We start from the raw sequence: 21,390 nt of genomic DNA on the forward strand, positions 1-21,390 counted from the left end.
GTTTCAAAGTTCACGTTGAATCAGGCCATCAATATACCTGTTTTCTATCTAGATCCAAAAAACAAAAGGCTTCTACACACACTGGATGTGCATAGGTAACTTGGGTACTATTTTCACAAAGTTCTTCAGGAAAGTTAATCAGCAATTTTTCTGTTTTGGGGCTAAGAAAGGTCAACTCATGTTGAAACAAAATATTTCCATGTGGTTACCTTCTGCTATCGTGTTTTGTTACTTTTCACCATGGAAAATCCATTCCTGTCCATGTTAAGGCACAATCCACTACAGCCATAACTTTTATAGTGGCATACTGGAAATGGGTAGACTCTAGAACCACTGTAGAGGCAGCAACTTGGTCCTCTGTCAATACACGTGTAAAACTCTACAAACTGGGTTCCTTTTTCAGGTCCTGAGCAGGCTTTGCTAGGATCATTCTCCAGGGGCTGCTGGACCTTTATCCTTCCACTTTCCAAGTTGGATAAGCTATGGTATTCCACTCATAAGCTACTGCAGCAGTGAGAATAATGTCTCTGATTTTGCAGATTTTTGCCTCATATTCCAGTTTGCTCCTTGTAATGTTTGTTTTTTTTTCCCTTTGGGAAATCAGAGATGATTGCAGTTAGTAAATAATGCAGAATCATGAGTTTCAGAATCAGCAGCCTTCAGTAATGCAAAGCTTGTTGTTCTAGCAACTTTCTAAGTTACTGGCAATATCTGTCCCTGATTTTTGGTTCTTTGTTCTCTATTGTTTTTCTTAGCTTTCTCCTTGATTTTTTTAACTAAGAGGTTGAGGGATATGTTGGATGGTTGCACACTATATTTTGACAACAGTGAGCTGAGAAGGCACATTCCTCTGTGGCAGTTATTTTTGTATTTATTCATTAATTTGATCAGAGTCAGAGTTTATAATCACAGTCATACAAGTGACTATAATTGATGGTGTGCATGCGTGTGTGTTTTAAATTATTGTGTGCAACTGTTATTTTTATTTTATTACATTCTTTCATTTAAGGTATACACACTCAATAAACGTGGCTTTAATTGTTTGGTATGGGGCTGATGATTGGGCTGTGGTAGTCTAGGCAGGATGTGTGTTTTAACAACTGATCACTGGCACAGTGGTACAGTGAATAGCATTGCTGTCTCACATGACTTGGTTCTCTATTTCAGTTTCTGGCTGTGATTCCTTGTCTGTGGAGTCTGCATGTACTCCCGGTCTATGTGTACGTTTTATCCAGGTGATCTAGTTTCCTTCTCCAGTCTACCTTCAAGTGTATAATGTATGCTTGTGGCCATTTGTGATTTTACTTTCATCCCAGTCTAACATTAGAGTGGTACAAAGAAGGTAACTATCTCTTTTGGAGGAGTAGGGAATCCCAATCTAACATTAGAGGGGTAAACAGAAGGTAACTATCTCTTTTGGAGGGGTAGGGAAGGAGGCACTATTCCCAGATTGGATTTATATTTCCTTGCAAGCATTTGTCATTTCACTTCATTGGGAACTACTGTCTTGTTAGCTTTTAACATTAAGCTTTAGACTACACTTAGTCTTTCTTGAAAGAAAAAAAACATAAGACTGAACGTCTTTTCTTAGTTATGGATTTTGTTCAGGCCATCATTGAATGAAAAGACTATTAAAAATGATCAGAGCATCTATAACCCTGTGACTTCTGGGGACCTAGTGACTTAATTCAATTACTTCCTCCACACTTTTTCTAATGAAGTCTTGGCCAGTTAGGGTGTTTTAAAGGACTGAGGTTTAAAGGATGAGGTATATATAGTTCTTGAAGTGGCAATAATGATTGAGTACAAGTATTAAGACAGTCTGTGGATGAAAGCGGCTGATCTCATCTATTGTTCAGTCACTGGTAATAGTCATTAACCTGCCATGATAGAGCCCCATCCATTCAGTTGCTTCCTGTAGCCCCCCCAACCCCAGCCACACTTGGAAGTCACCAGCCCCCACTTCTAAAAGTTCTGTAGGCTTATTCAGTGATATAAGATTATTTTTGCCTAAGATTCTTCAAAGTATCTGCTAAATGCTCCTGAGATGCCTCTATCTATGCATTGTGTCCAATAGACTATGGAAGACCTCAGAGTAGTAGAATATCTGTTTGGCTGTAAGCACCAAGATCTAGCACTTTTTTATATATTTAAGTTCTCAGCATTTCCTTTACCAGAAAGTTAAACAAAGTTCCTTGATCTTTCAAAGAAGATCTTTACCAAGTCAAATATCTTGTTTATCTCAGGTGCTGATGTCCTGAAGTCTTAATTTCTAGAATTGCACAATATTTTAGTCAGATATTTTGGTAGATGAGAGTAGGTTTTTTCCTGTGCAGTAAGTGGACTCTCCATTTTACTTCTTGCATGCATTTTTTCTTTTTTCCTCTTCTTTTACAGTTTGGGCATCACTGCTTGTTTCTTTTAAGTCCTATATTTCTGTGTGATGTTAATGGTGGAATGAAATGTAAATGTGTCATTTGGAATTCTGTGGGCATCTCTAGCTTGATTTTACTGTGATTTAGACAATTGAACCTTAAAATGTTTTAAAACAACCTTGAATCAATAACTGTTAAAATCAATGAACTGAGTACATGGCTGATACCTTCCGTAGAGCTATGGAAGAATACATTCTAACTACCAGTGGTTGAATCCTGATCTTTTTAACAAACTCAAGTTATGTCTTTTTCAGTTTAAACAAATATCCACATCTCTGAAACCATTAGATCTGATGTTGTCAGTCTCGCCTTTATTCTCACATATGGGTCAGATCCAATCCCTCAGATCCGTCTCGGCCTTATACAGAAGCTTGGGACCTTCAACCAAGCTCTGAGGCACCCTTCCCTTCTTAGAATGCACCTCTCCATTACCTCAGATCTCATTTGCCACTTCTCGAAAGACATGGTCATTCACTGAGCTCCAGGCTAAATTTCAAATTTTTTTCTATTATTCATATATTGAAATACTTTTGACTACTATTTTCTTTACCATACTATTCTTATAATTCCTTTTGTAACCCTTCTTTTCTTTCTACTGAATTTTTATCAAGTAGAAAGAACATCACCCCCCCCCCTGTAAATCTAACATTCATTTTTTTTTCATAGGACGTCTTTCTTCCTGTAAGTCTAACATCCATTTTAGTAGGACTTCTTTCTTCAAAAAAAAAAAAAAAGAGAGAGACAATTTTGCATCTTTCCAACATATACTTTTTGTAAAACTTTTTTAGCTCATTTTCACTGTGTGAAAGGTATTAATCGGAAATGTTATCCATTTGTTAAGCATCTGTTGTTTTGATTTTCCTGCCAGGACGTGTATCATATAACTGATTTGTTCACAGTTAAAAGCATTCTCTAGAGTCTCCTTGCTCCTTTTTCTGTTTAAAACTTTCATTTAGTGCCTTACTGCTGTTTTTCTGCTGTGATAAACATTTATGTTGTGTTTTCTGCCTAAAATAGTGTAGCTAGTAGCTGTAGCATTGTCCATTTTCAGGATTTATGTCTCTGGGCCTAGTTGTTTGTTTGCAGTGGCTGCTTTGTTTTGAGCATGTTTTCCAGGCCATCTTATATTAGCAGAAGCCATTCTTCACTTAAGGGAGAGTGTTTTGTTGATTGGCCATTGGTTGCTAAAGGCTGGCTGGTCTAGGGCTTGGAGTAAGCACCTCACTGGTTCTTTTGAGCTTTTTTTTTAAGTTGTTTCAGGTGTGTACTTAAAACCTACCTTTGTGAGGGTTTCTGCTATTTCACACTGAGCTGAATGGAGGAGAGGCACTGACCACAACTCTGATCTGTGAGCTATAACAATAAGTATCCTGTTTTCTTGCTTATTTTTACTAGTTATTGCTTATTTTTGCTAATTTTTGCACTTTTTATTGCACTTTTTATTGTCTGCTGCCTACTTTTTACTGTATTTTATTGTTATAAAGTAATCTGCACTGTTATACTGCAAATGTCTGGCTCACTTTTTCTAAAGCTTTTTTAGTTAATTTTCACTATGTGAAAAGTATTAATTGAAAATCTTCATTTGTTAAGCATCTGTTGTTGTTTTGATTATCCTGGCAAGGAGTGTGTCATATAACTGATGTATTTGCAGTTAAAAGTATTCTCTAGAGTCTCCTTGCACCTTTTTCTCTTTAAAACTTTCATTGAGTGTATCACTGCTGTTTTTCTGTTGTGATAAACATTTTCGTAGTATTTTCTGTGTAACATAGTGTAGCTAGTAGCTATAGCATAATTTCCCACAGTCCCTTCCTATTGTTTTCTTGTTCTTAAACTTGGTGGCTTTGCATTTGCTCACTCCTACTGTAAATGTGATCTGGGACACTCCTCCCAGTCCAGTCTCATTAGCTCTTTCTACTTAATACAGAAGGAACATTTGAGAAGGCCAATCCCCTTAGTTTCTTAACCTTGAATTATCTTCTGTTCCTCCTTTCTCCCGTCCCACTCTACAAAAAAAAAAAATTTCAGCTGCTTATACAGTATTTGTGTTTCCTACTCTATTACTTCATCTTGTTTTTTCAGCTACTTGTTCTCTAAAGTGTTCAGTTCCATCTTTTCTGCTTTATTTATTACTGCTTGTTTTTAGACTGTTTAAATTGTGTTATTTTAAGCCTCTTAGTTTTTGTTTAAGCACTTGGGCTTTAGGCCTACTCCTTAGCTCTCACTGGCCTCTCTCCCTCAGATTCTGACCAATATGGATGGACAATTCCCTACGGGTTCTCCTGCCAGCCTGGTTGACATGGGCATCCTGAGACAGTGTAGCAACTGCCTCATGTACACAGACAACCATCTACTATTACCACCTAGGAACACAATTTGTAAGAGATACAGTTACATTAAGAACCTAGAGTCTATGCTCCCTCCCTCACAAGTCAGTCAATACCCCCACAAGAGGTGATAATATCTTGGACTTGGTATTAACCAACATGAGTAGCCACTGCAGCACCCCTACAGTATCATCCTCCCTGGTAAGATCTGACCATAAAGCGGTCACTTTCAAAGTCCGTATCTCCCCTGACCCCCATCTAGCTAGGGTCAAACAAAAAAACTTCTCCAAAGCTGATTACAACCTCCAGAGGGATGGTATAAACAGATTAACAGCCCCCCCCCCCCCTCTGATGGAACTAGCACCAATGTCTAAATCTACACCAAAGTAATGTACAAGCACTTATATAGATGCACAGAATCAGGAATACCTGACAGGACAAAATCATCCTCCACAAGGAAGAGTAAACTTGTCTGGTGAACATCTGCAATAAATAAAATATATAACAAAAGGAAAAAAATTGCTGTCCAGGACCAAGAAGGAGCAGGTGCCAATTGGAAGCAATCTCTCCTTAGCCTGAACAAGCAAATAGGAGTACTAGTGGAATCCTTTAAAGCCAACTTTGACTCCAAATTGGCCACATCTATTACAGACAATCATAAAGCCTCCTTCACATATGCCCACAATCTCAAAGGAAGCACCCAGATCTGTTCAGAATGGTGGTCAAGGACACCATATACACAAATGCTGTAGATATAACCAACCTACTGGCTGACAGATTCAGTGAAAACTTCACCCCTCTGTCCCCATCAGTAAATCCGGACATCCCCAGTACCTGCCCCTCTCCCCTTATCTCTAGGGAACAGGTCATCAATGCCCTCTCAAAGGCAAAAGATACAGCCTCCAAGGGACAAAATACGATCCCAGGCTGCATCCTACATGACCTCAGGCATGAACTTGCAGCACCATTAGGCACCCCATTCAACCAAAGCTTGAATACTGGCTTTGTCCCAGGCGAGTGGAGGACAGCCACTGCAATCCCTTTACACAAAGGTGGAGGTGTCCACTGATCCGGGAAATTATAGACCCAACAGCCGAACTTACCTGATCTGCAAGGCCATGGAATGGATTATCATGGACTTCATTAACAGGGACATTGGCAACAGCCAAACATTCAACCCCATACAGTTTGAATTTGTCAAGGGGAGATCATGTCTGTTAAATCTGGTCGACTTCTTTGAGACAGTCACCAAAGCCATGGATGAAGGGAGGATGATGCACACCCCCTACCTTGACCTGGCCAATGCTTTCGACATTATTCCCCATTCGGGCATAATAGATAAACTCTTTCAACTAGGCATCATCCCATATATTTTCAGATGGGTAGCAAACTGGCTTACTGATAGAGCCCATTTAATCAAAATAGGGGAAGCCACCTCAAGCAGTAGACCAGTAACGAGCGGCGTACCCTAGGGGTCTGTCTTGGGGCCTCTGTTGTTTGGGATATACTTCTCTGAGGTACAGGCCAAAACCAGTGGGCTATGGCTGACCATGTTTGCAGATGACTGCAAGCTGGGCATGGTCATCACTTCCCCAAGTAATGTGGACGTCCTCCCAAAGGGTCTCACCCAAACAAATGACTGGTGCCAGAAACATGGCCTCAAGCTGAATGCCAAAAAATGCATCCTCATCCCCTTTGGGGAGAGTGACATTCCCACATCTTATCACATTAATAACAATGTCCTAAGCACGCAATCAGTCGTGAGGGGTTTTGGCACCCAGGTTGATAGGAACCTGACTTTTGACCACCATGTTGCTTTCATTGTATTGAAAGCTTTCTATATGGTCCACCTCATAAGTAAGGGTATCTCATCCACAGACAAGGAGGTCATAACATCCCTGTATTCTTCCCTTATAAGGCCAATTATTGAGTACAACACCCCCTTCGGCATGTGCCTCGTAAAGCACATGCAGCAGTTGGAGAGACCACAGAGGTTCCTCACCTGAAGAATCCAGGGCCTAAAACATTTATCCTACACAGGCTAAAACCCTGTTCCTCTACTTAGTTTCACACAGACTTCTCAGAAGTGACCTCTGTCTGGCATACAAAGCAATCTCAGACCCCACATTGATGGGACTGCTGCATACCTGCAAGTCAAGCTCCACTCGAGTAACCCGTGCGCGCAACCTCAACCTGGTCTGTGACATCAGTAGGACTTGTTGGCAGGACAAATTTGTGTCCCAGTGACTCTCCCATCTGTGGAATAGACTCCACGTCAAGCAGAGTATCTCATTATCCCTTTTCAAACGTAACCTGTATAATTGAATGGGAAACAGAAAATACACCCCTGGGATTCCACCTTGCTGGAAAGGGGCTTTGGGTGCTGACTTGTCTAAACATGGGCTAAACTCTTGGCTAGGCTTATAAGAGCCTCAGGGCAAATAGCCTAATAACTTCTTATGATATACATATATATATATATATATATATATATATATATATATATATATATATATATATATATATATATATATATATATGTAAGCCGCGGTGGTGCAGCGGTACTGTTGTTGCCTCACAGTAAGAGGTTCTCCTGTTCAATTCTCAGCTGGAGTGCCTTCTGTGTGGAGTTTTGCATGTCCTCCCCGCAGTCGAGTGGCGTTCGAAAGACATGCGTGAATGGGCGTATCTTCGCTGAAGATTGGGAGTCGGGCTGGCAACTCAGCACCATAAAAATCTACTGCCAATCATTAGCGGACCGGAGTTTCACTGTGGCGACCCCTAACCGGGAAAAGCCGAAAAGAACAACATATATATATATATATATATATATATATATGCTTCCTTTCTATAATTTAGGTACTAAGTGCTATTATTGTTTTTGTGGGGGTTGTTTGCTAGTTGTAGCTATCTCCTTATATTGCTTAGTGTGTTAGTTCTGCATTGTTTTATGTTTTTTCTTGCTGGTGTTTAACTAAAAATGTCTCATAAACCCTTAGGGTTTAAAAAGTGTGAGGAGTGTGGTAAGAAAATGCCATTAAGTGATACACACACTGTGTGTGTCTGTATTGCTTGGGTCCTTTACACTTGCAGCATTTGCCATGGCTTCAATAAGCATGCCATATTAGAGAGGAAGAACAAGCTAAAGTTAAAGGGTTTATTGAAAAGCCCTTTTTCTGAAGCCACTTCAGGCCATGAGTCTACAAAATCCTCTTCTTCTGCTTCTTCAACTATTTCTGATAAACCTAAAAAGACTTCTCTGTCAGCTCTGAAGGTATCATTGGAGCCAGCTCAAAAGAAGACAAAACTGACTGCTCCATTAAGTACTTCGGAGTAAAAGAGAGTTGGATCTGAAGGTTCCTTCGAGTGCTTGGTGATTTCTGCTCTGACAACCCCTGCTCTGATGCTAACTTGGATCCGAGAACCATCTCCCTCAGTTGAATCAATTTCTACTAAGTTGCTGTCGCTCGTCTGGTTAGGATAAAAAAGACAAACATTCTTGAGTTTATTTCAAGCATATTTATTACACACAAATAAACCAGTTTGAATAAAAGTCTACCAACACTAAGTAATGTTGACTGTTCCACTCAAAGATGTCAGTTGCTACTGCTGACCAAGATAGTTCAGGAATTTGGCTTAGCTGAAGTGGCTTTTTTTGCAAATATGGCTTAGTACTGTTGCACACTGAACAAGAAGAAAGAACTTTATCAATGTCTTTCACTAGAGAAGGCCAAAATATTAATCCTTTCACCATTCTTTTGGTTGAATTGGAACCTGGGTGGCCATGATGCAAAATCTGAATGTATTTAAGTTGTAAAGAAGTAGGAACAATAACTTTAGGACCTTTGAAAATTATACCATCTTCCATCAGCATCTCATCTCTGTATGGAAAGTAAGGTTGTACTTCTGGTGGTACACAGGATTGCTTTGACGGCCTTCCTACATTGATGAAGTGGTTGAGCTTTTGCAAAATTGTATCAGTCTTTGTATGCTCTCCTAGCTCATCAAGTGTCATGGTAGAAAAAGTATGCACTTCTATGACATCAAAGTCAAAATTCTCTGCATCAAGTTGTTCTGTGGTATTTCTGGGTGATGTGGATAAGGTATCAGCCAGATAAAAAAGTTTATCTTCTGTACAGACCATTTTGAAATTATACCTTTGCAATTTGAGCATCATTCTTTGTAGTCTTGCTGGAGCAGAATGCATAGGCTTCTTTGAAATAGTGACTAGAGGTTGATGGTCAGTTTCTATCTGGACAGCTCAGCCATAAATATAATTATGGAACTTCGAATATGCGAACACAGTTGAAAAAAGTTCCTTATCAATTTGAGCATATTGCATCTCAGTTTGGGTAAGAGTTCTTGATGCATAGACAACAGGTCTGCTATCTTGAGAATAACTGCACTTTGAAGCATCACAGGAAAGAAGTACTGGTATGTGGACAACATAGTATCTTAATGTAGATGGATTGGCAGTTTGCTTTTTGAGGTTATCAAATGCTCTCTGGTGTTGTTCTAGCCATGACCATGTAACATTTTTGTGTCTCAGCTCTTTCAAAGGTGCTGATAACTCAATAAAGTCAGGGATAAATTTGCCCAAGTAGTTAACCATACCAAGCAAATGCTGTAGTGCTTGGACATTGTCTGGAGCTGGCATCTCAAGAATGGCTGCTTGCTTGGAAGGATCTGGTCGTAAGCCTGTACTAGTAAATAAATGACCTACATAAGTGACTTCTGGTAGTCTGAATTTGTATTTCAGTGAATTGAACTTTAAGTTCACTTCACATGCTCTGTTCAGAACTTTCCTGAGGTTTATATCATGCGCTGCTTCACCAAGCCTCCAACCAGTGAATCGTCAACTATTATTGCACATTTGTAGCCTGAAAAAAATCTGCTCCATTGCATGCTGAAAGACTTCACTGGCAGAACTTATTTCAAAAGGCATCCTGAGGAATCTGTATCTACAAAATGTAGTAATGAATGTAGTCAGTAGTGTAAATTTTTTGATCAAGCATTACTTGTCAAAATGAGCTGTTTGCATCTAAGACAGAAAAAAACAGTGACATTTGGCATGAGGCTGGCAGTCTCCTTGACTGTATGCATAGGATGATGAGGTCTTTTTATTGCCTTGATGTGAGAGTGTTCAATCTCGCCTTTGTTCTTACACATGGGTTCGGAGCCGATCCTCGGCTCCGTGCCGGCCGACTGCAAGCTCTGCATCGAGAAGAAGCTCGAGGACATCCAATACCCACAATCCCCCTCTGCCTTTACCTCAGATCTAGTTTGCCGCTGCTGCATACGCATCGCTGGGGACTAGCTCGAGGCTTTTACAGATAAGAATTGTTCTTTCTGTTTAAAATTTTCAAAAAAATATTTCTTCTTATAGTCAATGAATAGTTAGAGTAGGTGTGTGAGTGGACTTTGATATCTCGGTTCCTTAGATTAGTTACTTAGTTTAACTAAAGGGTACAGAGTTTTTTTCGGGGCCTACCTCCCCTACTTAAATAACTTGGACTAAATATTGTGTAGTGCTTATTACAGGATTTGACACATATACCGGATTTGACTGTGTTTTTCTCATTGGAAGTGACTTTTAATTACTGGACTGTCATTTTTTCTTGTTGTCATGTCAGAAAAATTAAAATCTGGCTTCAAGCGTTGTCAGTGTGGCCAAAAAATGTCGGTCACAGACAACCACAGTTCCTGTGTCTACTGTCTTGGCCCTCTCCACTTACAAGAGGACTGCTCTATTTGTCACTCTTTTAGTGGGAGGGTCATGACAGATAGGCGCAGGAAACTGATGGATAGAGGATTGCTGAAACCCTCTTTCCAGGAGGCCTTGGATGCTTCAGACCAGGCATCCAAGTCTTCGAAGGGGTCGAAGGCGTCGGAGCCAAAGACATCGGCTCCGAGCTCTTCGAGTTTAGTTGGATCACCGGTTCCACAGACTTCGGGGCCGAGTATTCAACTGTTGGCAGTTTCCGAGCCTCGAGTCTTGGAACCGGTGACGGAGCTCCCTCCACCGACTCTATTGAGGTCGGCTCCGTCTTCGATCCCTTCGACTCGTTCTTCGAGAGCCCTTTCCGACACCGACGTGGACCGGGTGGTGCAGAAACTTATGGAGCATACGGCCCTGTCCAAGCTAATTTCGGTCTCCTCTCAGTTGATGTCGAGACTTGAAGGCCTGCCACTATCTCCATCTGTTCCTCCTTCGAGACCTGTTCAGTCTTCGGAGCCGGAAGAGGCTGACCTGATGATTGTGGAGCCCTCGGTGCCAGAACCGTCTTTTTCTCGGTCGGCACCGTTTACCTCGACTCCATCCGATCCGGTACCGGAGTCTCGGGCCCGAAGATCTGTCCTGGTTCCGGGACCGAGTCGGACCGATGTTTCGTTCCGACTCTCCCTCTCGGGGCCTCGGCACGGATCGATTCGGTTCCGTCCTCGGGGTCGGTGCCTTCGGCTCCTGTTTCGGGAATTCTTCCCATTTCTTCGGAACCGGGAGATACCTCGACTCGGGACCCGGGGCCTTCGACCTCATGAGGAAGGTGTTGTCTACTCAGACAACCACATCAGCAGGTACAGCTTCTCCTCCCGCAAAGGACCGTTATCCTCCTCTGCACCCACGGCCACGTCCAAGCGTCGGGCACCAGTGTCTCAGCCACCCCTGGAGGGTGCCCCTCTTCCTCGGAGGCTTCTTCGGATGTTCCCCACGAAGAAGTTCCTAGGAAAAGACTGTGTAAGAGGAGACACTTGGATTCTCCACAAGAATCCTTGACATCTGATACTGACTTAGATGAGTCAGAAGGGTCCCCTAAGTCACCTTCAGAGGATGTCTCTTTTGCTGACATCTTGGAGATCCTTAAACAGAGAGGTGACTGGCAAGCCCTCCCCCCTTCTGAGGATGAGTCAGTTTTGCTGAAGGCATTTGGTGCCGGTCCTTCCACCTCGAGGGTCACACCGCGGTATGATGAGTTAATGGAATTGAATGCTCAAGGGCGTGGGAGACTCCTGACACGGTGGAACCTGTCCCTAGGAAGCCAAATAAGTACATCACGGCACCACAGGACAAAGCTTACCTTACCAAAGGAGTTCGGTAGACGCCATGGTGGTGGCAGCGGCCACGAAAAAGGAGATGTCGGAGTCTTCCTCATCTGTCCATCCGCCTAACAAAGATTCTAGGACCATGGACAGATATGGGAAGCGATTTTCAGTTCAGCGGCTTTCTATGCGTTCCCTGAACTATTTGACCCATTTTACACGTTTACAGAGGGATCTAGTCAAAGAGTTGGGAGATACCTTCCAGGGTGCTACAGATGCCGCTGTCTCAGAGAAAGTTACAGCGCATCTCAACACCCTAACGTCCATTGTGAACTCGTCCATGAGGCTGATATCCTATGCAGCCGAAGGATCGAGTAGGGCAGCGGCTTCAGCGATTGCTCTTCGTAGGCAATCCTGGATGCGCTTATGTTCGCTTATGGAAGCCTTCAAGTCTTCCTTTACTAACGCCCCATTTGATGGAGCCACACTTTTGGCCCTAAAGTAAAGGAGACCCTTACCCGGTGTGAACAGGAGGGAAAGACTCTGTCTGCTGTCGGAGTCCGTTTTCCACCCTTCTAGACCGTACCCCAAAGGGCAACGTGGTGGGAAAATGTGGTTTCAAAACCCCAAAGATCTTTTCCAGACACACAGGGTGATGCCCCTCTAGAGGCAGGGGGCAGAGGTGGAAGACGCCCCTGGCGGCAGAGGGTCCGCAAAACCAAGGTGACAGGGATAACCTCCCTGGCAAACCTTTTCAGCACTCCTGAGAGGAGGCCCGACTGTCCTGCTCTGGAGGCAGTCGGGGGTCGCTTAGCTTTATACCCTCAGGCCTGGCAAAACCTTTCTTCAGACAATTGGGTAAAAGCGTTGTTACCAGAGGTTACAAAATCCCATTTCTATCCACCCCATTCCAAAGAAGAAACTCCCAGATGTACCACCCCATCTGCGAGACCCAGCAGCTACAGAAATTTCAAAGCTGCTAAGAAAAAGAGTCATCCAACCAGTCCCAGCGGACCAAATAGGATTCGGAACTTACTCAAGGTTCTTTTAGTTCCAAAGAAAACAGGGACTGGAGGCCAATTCTGGACCTAAGTCATCTCAACACCTTTGTCAAGAAGGAAAAGTTCGAATGGTCACGCTTCAATCGATCCTTCCATTCTTACAGAAGGACGACTGGATGTGCTCAATAGATCTGAAGGACGCATACTACCACATCAAAATGGCCAGGGTGTCCAGAGATCACTTGCGCTTCCGGCTGGGAGCCAGTCACTATCAGTTTCGAGCCCTGCCCTTTGGTCTGACCACAGCCCCCAGGGTCTTCACCAAATGCATGGCAGTGGTAGCGTCTCATCTGAGGCGCCTAGGATTCCAGGTGTTTCCGTATCTGGACGACTGGCTCCTGTCTGCCACCACCAGGCGTCAACTGATACATGCCAGGGATTACTCCCTACAACTCTGCACACATCTTGGCATTTCAGTAAATTTCGAGAAATCCTTGCTACAGCCATCACAGCATATCTTATTCATAGGAGCGGAGTTAGATACTCGTCAGTTAGTTCTAAAACTTCCAACAGAAAGAATAGTTGCACTTCAATCCAACATTTCCCTTCTGCTGTCGTCCAGGAAATCCCCAGCAAAAATTGTTCTGAAAGTTCTGGGTCTCATGGCAGCTTCTCTCATAGCAATACCATTGGGAAGACTGCACATGAGAGTGCTACAATGGCTTCTATTTGCACAATGGTCATTCCAACAACTTCCACTTACTCACGAAATATTGATAACGAAAACGTGCAAATCACACCTAATGTGGTGGTTACAGACTTGCAACCTATCCAGCGGAAGACCATTTGTGCTACCCACACCGTCAGCAATGATAACCACGGACGCTTCCCTGATAGGGTGGGGGGGCATCTTTCAGGGACAGACAGTCCAAGGCGAATGGACCAATCTGAGTACAATCTGCACATCAATGTCCTGGAGTTGAGGGCAGTGTTTTGGCGTTGCAACACTTTGCTCCCCTTCTTCCTCCAGGGACCATTGCAGTTCAGACAGACAACATGTCCGTAGTCTGGTACATAAACAAGCAAGGGGGAACCAGGTCCTACCAACTATGCAGAGAGGCCATGAGAATTTGGCAATGGGCAGAGTCCACCGGTCGCTTTCTAATCGCAACGCACATCCCGGGGTCATCCAACGTCATAGCCGACAGGCTGAGCAGGGCAATTCTATTGCCTCACGAGTGGTCCCTCAAACAGTCAGTTGCGGAGAAGATTTTTCGCAAATGGGGCCAGCCTACCTGCGATCTGTTTGCGTCTCCAATGAACGCCAAATGCAGGAGCTACTTTGCCCTATTACCCCCTCCAGGGGAAGTCCCAAGGGACGCGCTGGTGCACTCTTGGCCCCGGGTCTCCTTTATGCTTTTCCTCCATTTCCCCTGATTGCAAAGTTTCTGCAGAAAGCAAACAACCTTCAGAGGACTATAATTCTCATTGCTCCGTTCTGGCCTCATCAAATTTGGTTCCCCTTTCTCTTGCGCCACCGCATTCGGGGACCTTGGATGCTGGACCCAGAGCCAGATCTACTGACTCACTCGTCAGGAGTTCCTCACCCATCCCTGGAATCTCTCCATCTAGCAGCTTGGCTGCTCCGCTTCCCTTTTTAGCCAGGTCAATTCCCCTTACATCGGCGGTTCAAGATATTTTGGTAGCTTCTCATAAAGTTTCCACTGTAAAAACTTATACTAGTAAATGGAAACGTTTTGTCATCTGGGCTGAGTCACATCAGCTGGACCCTGTTACAGCTCCGTTGAATAAGGTCTTAGAATTTCTAACCGATTTATTTCAGGAAGGAGCTTCTCCGGCTACCTTAAGAGTACAGTTGGCTGCCATTTCTAGCTATCATATAGAAGAAAGTGGTGCACCTATTATGGCTCACAGACTCTGTAAAGCCTTTTTAAAAGGTTCTTTTCATATCAGACCACCAGTCAGAAGTCCCACATCACCATGGAATTTAAATTTATTGCTCTCTAAATTGATGTTACCACCCTTTGAACCAGCTTCTAGTTGCACCTTGAAATTTTTGTCATGGAAAACATTATTTCTGGTGGCTATTACATCGGCTAGACGGGTGTCTGAGCTACAAGCCCTTTCAGTCAAACATCCCTATTTAATTTTTCATTCTGACAGAGTATCCCTACGCACTAATCCATCCTTTCTTCCCAAAGTTTGTTCTACTAGTAATATTAACCAGTCCATTGAATTACCCACCTTCTTTAAAGACCACTCTAATAAATTAGAGTATATGTTGCACAAACTGGACGTCCATAGACAACTCAGATTTTATTTGGATAGAACAAAAGATCACAGGAAATCTGATCAGCTATTTATAGCATTTGCTGACAGCAGAAAGGGTCTTGCAATTACGAAACGAACTCTTTCGAAGTGGCTAACTGATTGTATCATTTTTGTTTATGAGAATTCTGATCAAACATTATCAGCAAAACCCAGAGGACATTCTACCAGATCAATTTCTACATCTTTGGCTCATGCAGCTCGCTTACCTTTAGACATCATTTGTGCGGCTGCTACTTGGGCTAAACCACATACATTTATTTCTCATTACAAAGTGGACAGGGTTTCTAGGGATAGGGCAACCTTTGGTTCCACTGTGCTCAAGAACGTTCTCCCTTGAGTTCCTCAGAATCATGGAGCTAGGGACGCTACCCATGTGTAAGAACAAAGGCGAGATTGAACACTCTCACATAAAGAAGTTATGTCCTTACCATAACGTTCCATGTGGAGTGTTCATCTCGCCTTGGTTATTACACTCCCACCCTTCCCACCCTTAGGAAGAACGTTCGATTTGGTGCCTGGTCTGGTGTATTCTCCTTCTGCTGTTGCAGTATTGCTGTTACTATCATACTCTTGGTATGTTTGTATATATGTACTTTATGTATATAGTTAGCAGGTGTGCGTGCTGTATGTCTGGTTTGCTTGCAAACTAGATCTGAGGTAAAGGCAGAGGGGGATTGTGGGTATTGGATGTCCTCGAGCTTCTTCTCGATGCAGAGCTTGCAGTCGGCGACGGAGCCGAGGATCGGCTCCGAACCCATGTGTAATAACCAAGGCGAGATGAACACTCCACATGGAACGTTATGGTAAGGACATAACTTCTTTTTCAAGTCTCTTGGGGCAATGCATATTCTGATTTCATCTGAGTGTTTCTTATGAGCAGCTACCATGGAGGATGCCCACTCAGTTGGTTCTGTGACTGGACAAATCACATCTTGCTGCACCATTGTGTCTAACTGGATCTTGCCTTTGTCCTGCATAGCTATTGGAAGTTTCCTTGCTGGTCTGACTACTGGACTGACCTCTGGGTCTGCTTTCATGGAGTAAACAACTGGAAGTTTGCCTAGCTTGTCATTGAAAATATCAGCATACTCTAAGAAAATAGCATTAGTAAAGCTGGAACTGTGACATGTGCTTATATGATGTACTTCTTTGGTAAAAGAAAGCAGTTTCATTCTCAAATTGTCTATAAGACCTAATAATGACTGCACACGTCTTCAGACTACATAAAATTGCAAGCTGTAACTGTTCCCAGCTGAATAGCATGAAAGCACTACAGAGCCTTCGGTTTGAATTTCTTCACTTCCATAAGCAACAAGCTTTGCACAATTGGCCAAATTAAGTTGCTCACCAGCTCTCACTTTAGCAAGTGTTTCTGCCAACATTACATTACACTTTGAACCAGTGTCTGCTTTGAGCTCTGTGGGTTTACCATTGATCCGGACAGTACAAAATACTTCATTCTTTGCCAATAAGTCTACTGCATTAACCTTTCCACTGACCACTGACCACTGATACACCATTTACATAGAAAGTAGGGTTGCAGCTCCCTATATGATCAACTTACTTTTTAAGTGACCTGCCTTAATAACTGAATGAGGCTTGCTTGATGTACAAAACTTTTGAAAGTGGTTCTATTTTTTTACACTTGTGGCATTGCTGACCAAATGCTAAACACTTCTTTCTTTTAGACTCATGACTGGCACCACAATTATGACAGTTGACAATAAGACTTGACTTGGGTTTTGCTGACTCACCCTTATACTGTACTGAGCATGCCCTTTTTACTGAGCTAGTTTTGGAACTTGCTAGATAGCTATGGGTTCTCCCTGCCACACCCACAGGGGTTGTTGCTGACATGTGCTTAGGCCTGTTTCTGCTTGCCATGTGTTGCATGCTGTCTACTTTTGCTCTACAAGCTGCTGTAACCATGCTCTTATCACCTTTAAGCATACTTGTGTGCCTTTATGGGAGCTCATGGATTTGATAAATCTCTATGGCTTTACTTAATGTTAAATCACTGTCACAAAGCAAAATCTTTCTCACTGCAGCACTATTAACACCACACACAAGCATGTCATTTATTAACTAATTTTTCAAGTCCCAAATCTGCATGTTTTAGCTTTATTTCTCAGGTCAGTGATATAAGCTGCAAATGTTTCACCTGGCTTTTGGTCTTTGGTATAAAATAAGTGCCTCTCTAATGTAACATTTGTCTGGGGGGTTACACATTTCTCTAAATTTACATTTTAAGCACTCAGGGTCCTCCCTTGATTCAGCCGGTACCACAGTATGGCAGTTCCCCCTCTCTTGCATATACTTCTAATGCATACACAAATAAACACTCTCTTTCAATAGCTTCTGACCCAGCTATGTTAAGCAAAATGAATGCCCTTGTATGTGCATTTTTGTCAGAAAAAGCTGCTTATATGAAAATATCATATTCCTGCTTGAATACTCTCCAGTTCTTTGCTCAGATGAACCTGATCTGCGAAATGCCTCTGCCATATCAACACACAGTAGTGAAGGTGCTTGAAATCATGTACAAACATACACACACACAAAAATATATGCCAGAACTTTATGCCAGTACTTGTAATTATGCCCAATAGCACAACAAACTCTTTGAAATAACTGTACTTTGCCAAATAAATCTCTGTAGCACAAGAATACTTTGAGATCACTGTACTTTATGAAACCACTCCTTATCAGTGTAAGAAATACTTCAAAATGACTTACTTTGTGAATAAACTGTACACAATGGAAAAAGCTCAGAGTAACAAACACATCGAGATGAATGCACTTTTCAAATAAACTGTACACAGCACAAGAAGCTTTCAAAATGGTTGTACTTTGCAAAATAACTCTGCACAGTGTAAAAACCACTCTGAAATGGCAGCACTCTGCGAATAAATGCACACAGCACAAGAAACTTTTTGAAATGACTGTATTCTGACTTCACTTTGCAATATAATTGTACTTTGCACACAGCAAACTCTTTAAAATAATTGCACTGTAATAAAGCATACACTCTGCAAACACTTTGCACGCTCTGAGATACTTCGAACAGCTCTAGTTATGCTTTGAATTGCTTTGGTCAATGAGAAATGGTAGTCTGTGCCCAAAACATGGTCTTTTACTAAAAAACATGCAGTCACCTTGCTCTTTGTTTAATTTGTCCTTTTATTATACCTGGTATGCTCGTTTAATCAGTTATCATGCGCATTATACTTTTCTTGTGCCCGTTTTACTTTAAATATGCTCGTTATGGAAACCAAAAGTAATTCTGAGCCCCATATGAATATCTCTGCTAATTTTATCAAATATTGTGGCAAACATTTTGTTTAATTAATAATGAGGTTTGTGCCTTTTGTTTGCTTAATAATACATTTTTGTACTACCCGTTTGATTAATAATGTGTTTTGTGCCTTACAAATGCACCATTTCATTTTCTTTGCCAAATAAATCATATATGTGGTTTTATCTTTAGCTAATTTCTGGCCCTTTTTTGTTTGTCTGAGCTCCGTTTTACTCAACCTGCTTAGTCTGCCTTCACCTTCAACTCTGCACCTCATGGCTTGAAGAAGTTGTCCTTCTGATCCCATTTATGACACCATGTCACTAATCTGGTCAGGATAAAACAGACGAACATTCATGGGTTCAGTTCAAGCAGCTTTATTACACACAAACACATCAGAAATGAGGCTTTGTAACTTAAATAAATGTATAAACAGATTAACTACCACACTCATACATGTTAACACTTTGTTCTCTTAAAATGTCACTACTGCCTGCATGTGTTCAGTATTTATATGCACGTGCTTACATCTGGAAAAGCTGCTTAAAAGTACATACACATGCTCTGATTTACAGTTGCCTTTCCCAGTATTGGCTAAATCCAGGTCTCTGACCCTATCTACCAGGTCTACTAGGAGCCTTTCATTCGATGATGTGGATAGGGTTGTACAGAGGTTACTTAAGACACCGGTGCTGGCCAAGTTGTTGTTGGATCTGAGCCCTACAGCTTCAGAGCCATCCAAGTCCACCCTGGTAGTTTCTATTCCTCCTCCGACCCAAGTTGAGTTTGGAGCTGGAAGATTCTGATGTCAGGATTGTATGTGTGTCAGATCAGAAACCTGCACTGTCATCTGCTCTGACATCTGCTCCGAGTTCCTTCACTTCATCAGAGCGGGAGGACTTTAAGAGCCATAACTCTCTGGTCGGCCCTGTGGATAGGGATCCGACTACTTTTTTCTTCAGATCGGACTCTGCCTTTTGGAGCATCAGCTCGGATGACCTTGGCTCCTACCTCAGCCTCAGACCTGTTGTCTTAGGGTCTGGAGGGGTCTTTGGCTACTACTTTTTTTTTGGTGCCGGGGAGTTCCTCGTATCAGGGGCAAGAAGTCTTTGAGGCTATGAGGAGAGCTTTGACTGCGTCTCAGTCATAGACTCAGTCCTCTCAGGATCTTCCTCCCCCTTCCCTGCTGGTGCCTTCATCCTCTATTTTACCCAATCCACAGGGACAGCAGGGCCCAAAGCCTCAGGGCATTCCTCAGAGAATCCCCCCTTATGAAACTTCCCCAGATTATCCCCCTGAGGAAGTTCCTCAGAAGAGAACTTGTAAGAGGAAACATCTAGACACCCTGGAGGAGTCTGTCAGTTCTGATAGTTATCTCGAGGAAGCTGAAGGGTCCCCACAGTCACCTGCTGAAAATGGCTCATTTGGAGACATCTTGGAAATACTTAAAGAGAGAGAGGTGGCTAGCAGTCCAGCTCCCCTTCAGCAGAGGAATTGGTATACATGAGGGCTTTCACGTTCTGCCCTTCCACCTACTTGGTGACCACTCCTTCCGATGAGCTTATTGACTTAATCTCTCAGAAGGCTTGGGAGACTCCAGATACCATAGATCCTGTTCCTAGGAGGCCAAATAAATACATCACATCACCATCTGGCAAGAATTTTCTTTCAAAAGGAGTAGCTGTGGATGCCATGGTCTTGGCGGCAGCCACCAAAAAGGAATTTTCTGAGACCAGTTCCACTATCCACCCTCCTAATAAGGACTCTAAGATGATGCTTAGATACAGGAAGCACGTCTTCTCTTCAGTGAGCTTTAATCTTCGCTCACTGAATTACCTTACCCACTTTGAGACTTCAGAGGGATCTTCTAAAGGAGTTGACAGATAGCCTACAAGGAGCTGTAGCTGAGCAGGTCACAGGTAAAGTAGCCTTTCAGCTCGCTACCCTAAATTCCATTGTTAATTTCTCCATGAGACTGATGTATGCAGCAGGTGGAGTGAGTAGAGTCGCAGGTTCAGGCATTTCTATTAGGAAGCAGGCCTGGATGCGACTTTACGACTTTCCAGAGCATTTCAATTCTTCCTTTGTAAACACCCCTGTTGATGACTCTTCTCTTTTTGAGCCGAAAGTGAAAGAAACGCTCACCAGGTGTGAAAATGAAGGCAAGACCTTGTCTGCCATAGGAGTCTTTTTTTTCTGATCTGACCAGACCCTATCCCAAAGATCAGAAAGGTAGCAGAAAGTTGTGGTTCTGAAAATCTCAAAGGTCTTTCCAGGGCACACATTGTGAAAGTTCCCCCAGAGGCAGAGAAGGGACCAATAATGGAAGATACCGCCCTCACTGCAGGGGAGGCCCACAAAACCAGAGCTTTAGAGACACTTTCTTTGGCAAGTCCTTTCAGCTCTCCTGAAAGGAGGCCTAATTGTCCACCTCTGGAGGCTGTCAGGGGTTGGCTGTCTCTGCACTCACAGGCCTGGCAAGAGATTACAAACAACAAAAGGGTACAGGAAATATTAACCACAGGTTACTTAATCCCCTTTGCCCATCCCCTTCCTCAAAACAAAAAAATCCCAATGTGCCACCTAATCAAAAGGATCAAGCAATCAATGAAATTAGAAAGTTGCTAAACAAGAGAGTCATCCAAGAGGTCCTCACAGACCAACAAGGATTTGGAACTTACTCAAGATTCTTTTTAGTAACAAAGAAAACAGGGGACAGGAGACCCATTCTGGATCTCAGCAACCTAAACAAGTTGATCAAAAAGAGCAAGTTTCAAATGGTCACTTTAAAGTCTATTCTTCCCTTTCTGGGAAAAGACAATTGGATGTGCTCAATAGATCTTCAGGATGCGTACTACCATATAAAAATGGACAGACAGTCCAGTAGACATCTGCGGGTCCAGCTGGGAGCCAGTCATTTTCATTTTGAGCCCTGCCCTTTGGTC

At 42.7% G+C, this 21,390-nt stretch overlaps 1 protein-coding gene across 3 annotated transcripts in view; it reads left to right on the forward strand.

Moving 5' to 3' along the window:
* IQCH (IQ motif containing H) overlaps positions 1–21,390 on the forward strand; it is a 4,045,691-nt gene that overhangs the window by 1,486,666 nt on the left and 2,537,635 nt on the right. The window lies entirely within an intron of this gene.

This window comes from Protopterus annectens, chromosome 7.part0 (assembly GCF_019279795.1).
Source record: "Protopterus annectens isolate FY-2018-M chromosome 7.part0, PAN1.0, whole genome shotgun sequence".
Lineage (NCBI taxonomy): Eukaryota > Metazoa > Chordata > Ceratodontiformes > Protopteridae > Protopterus > Protopterus annectens.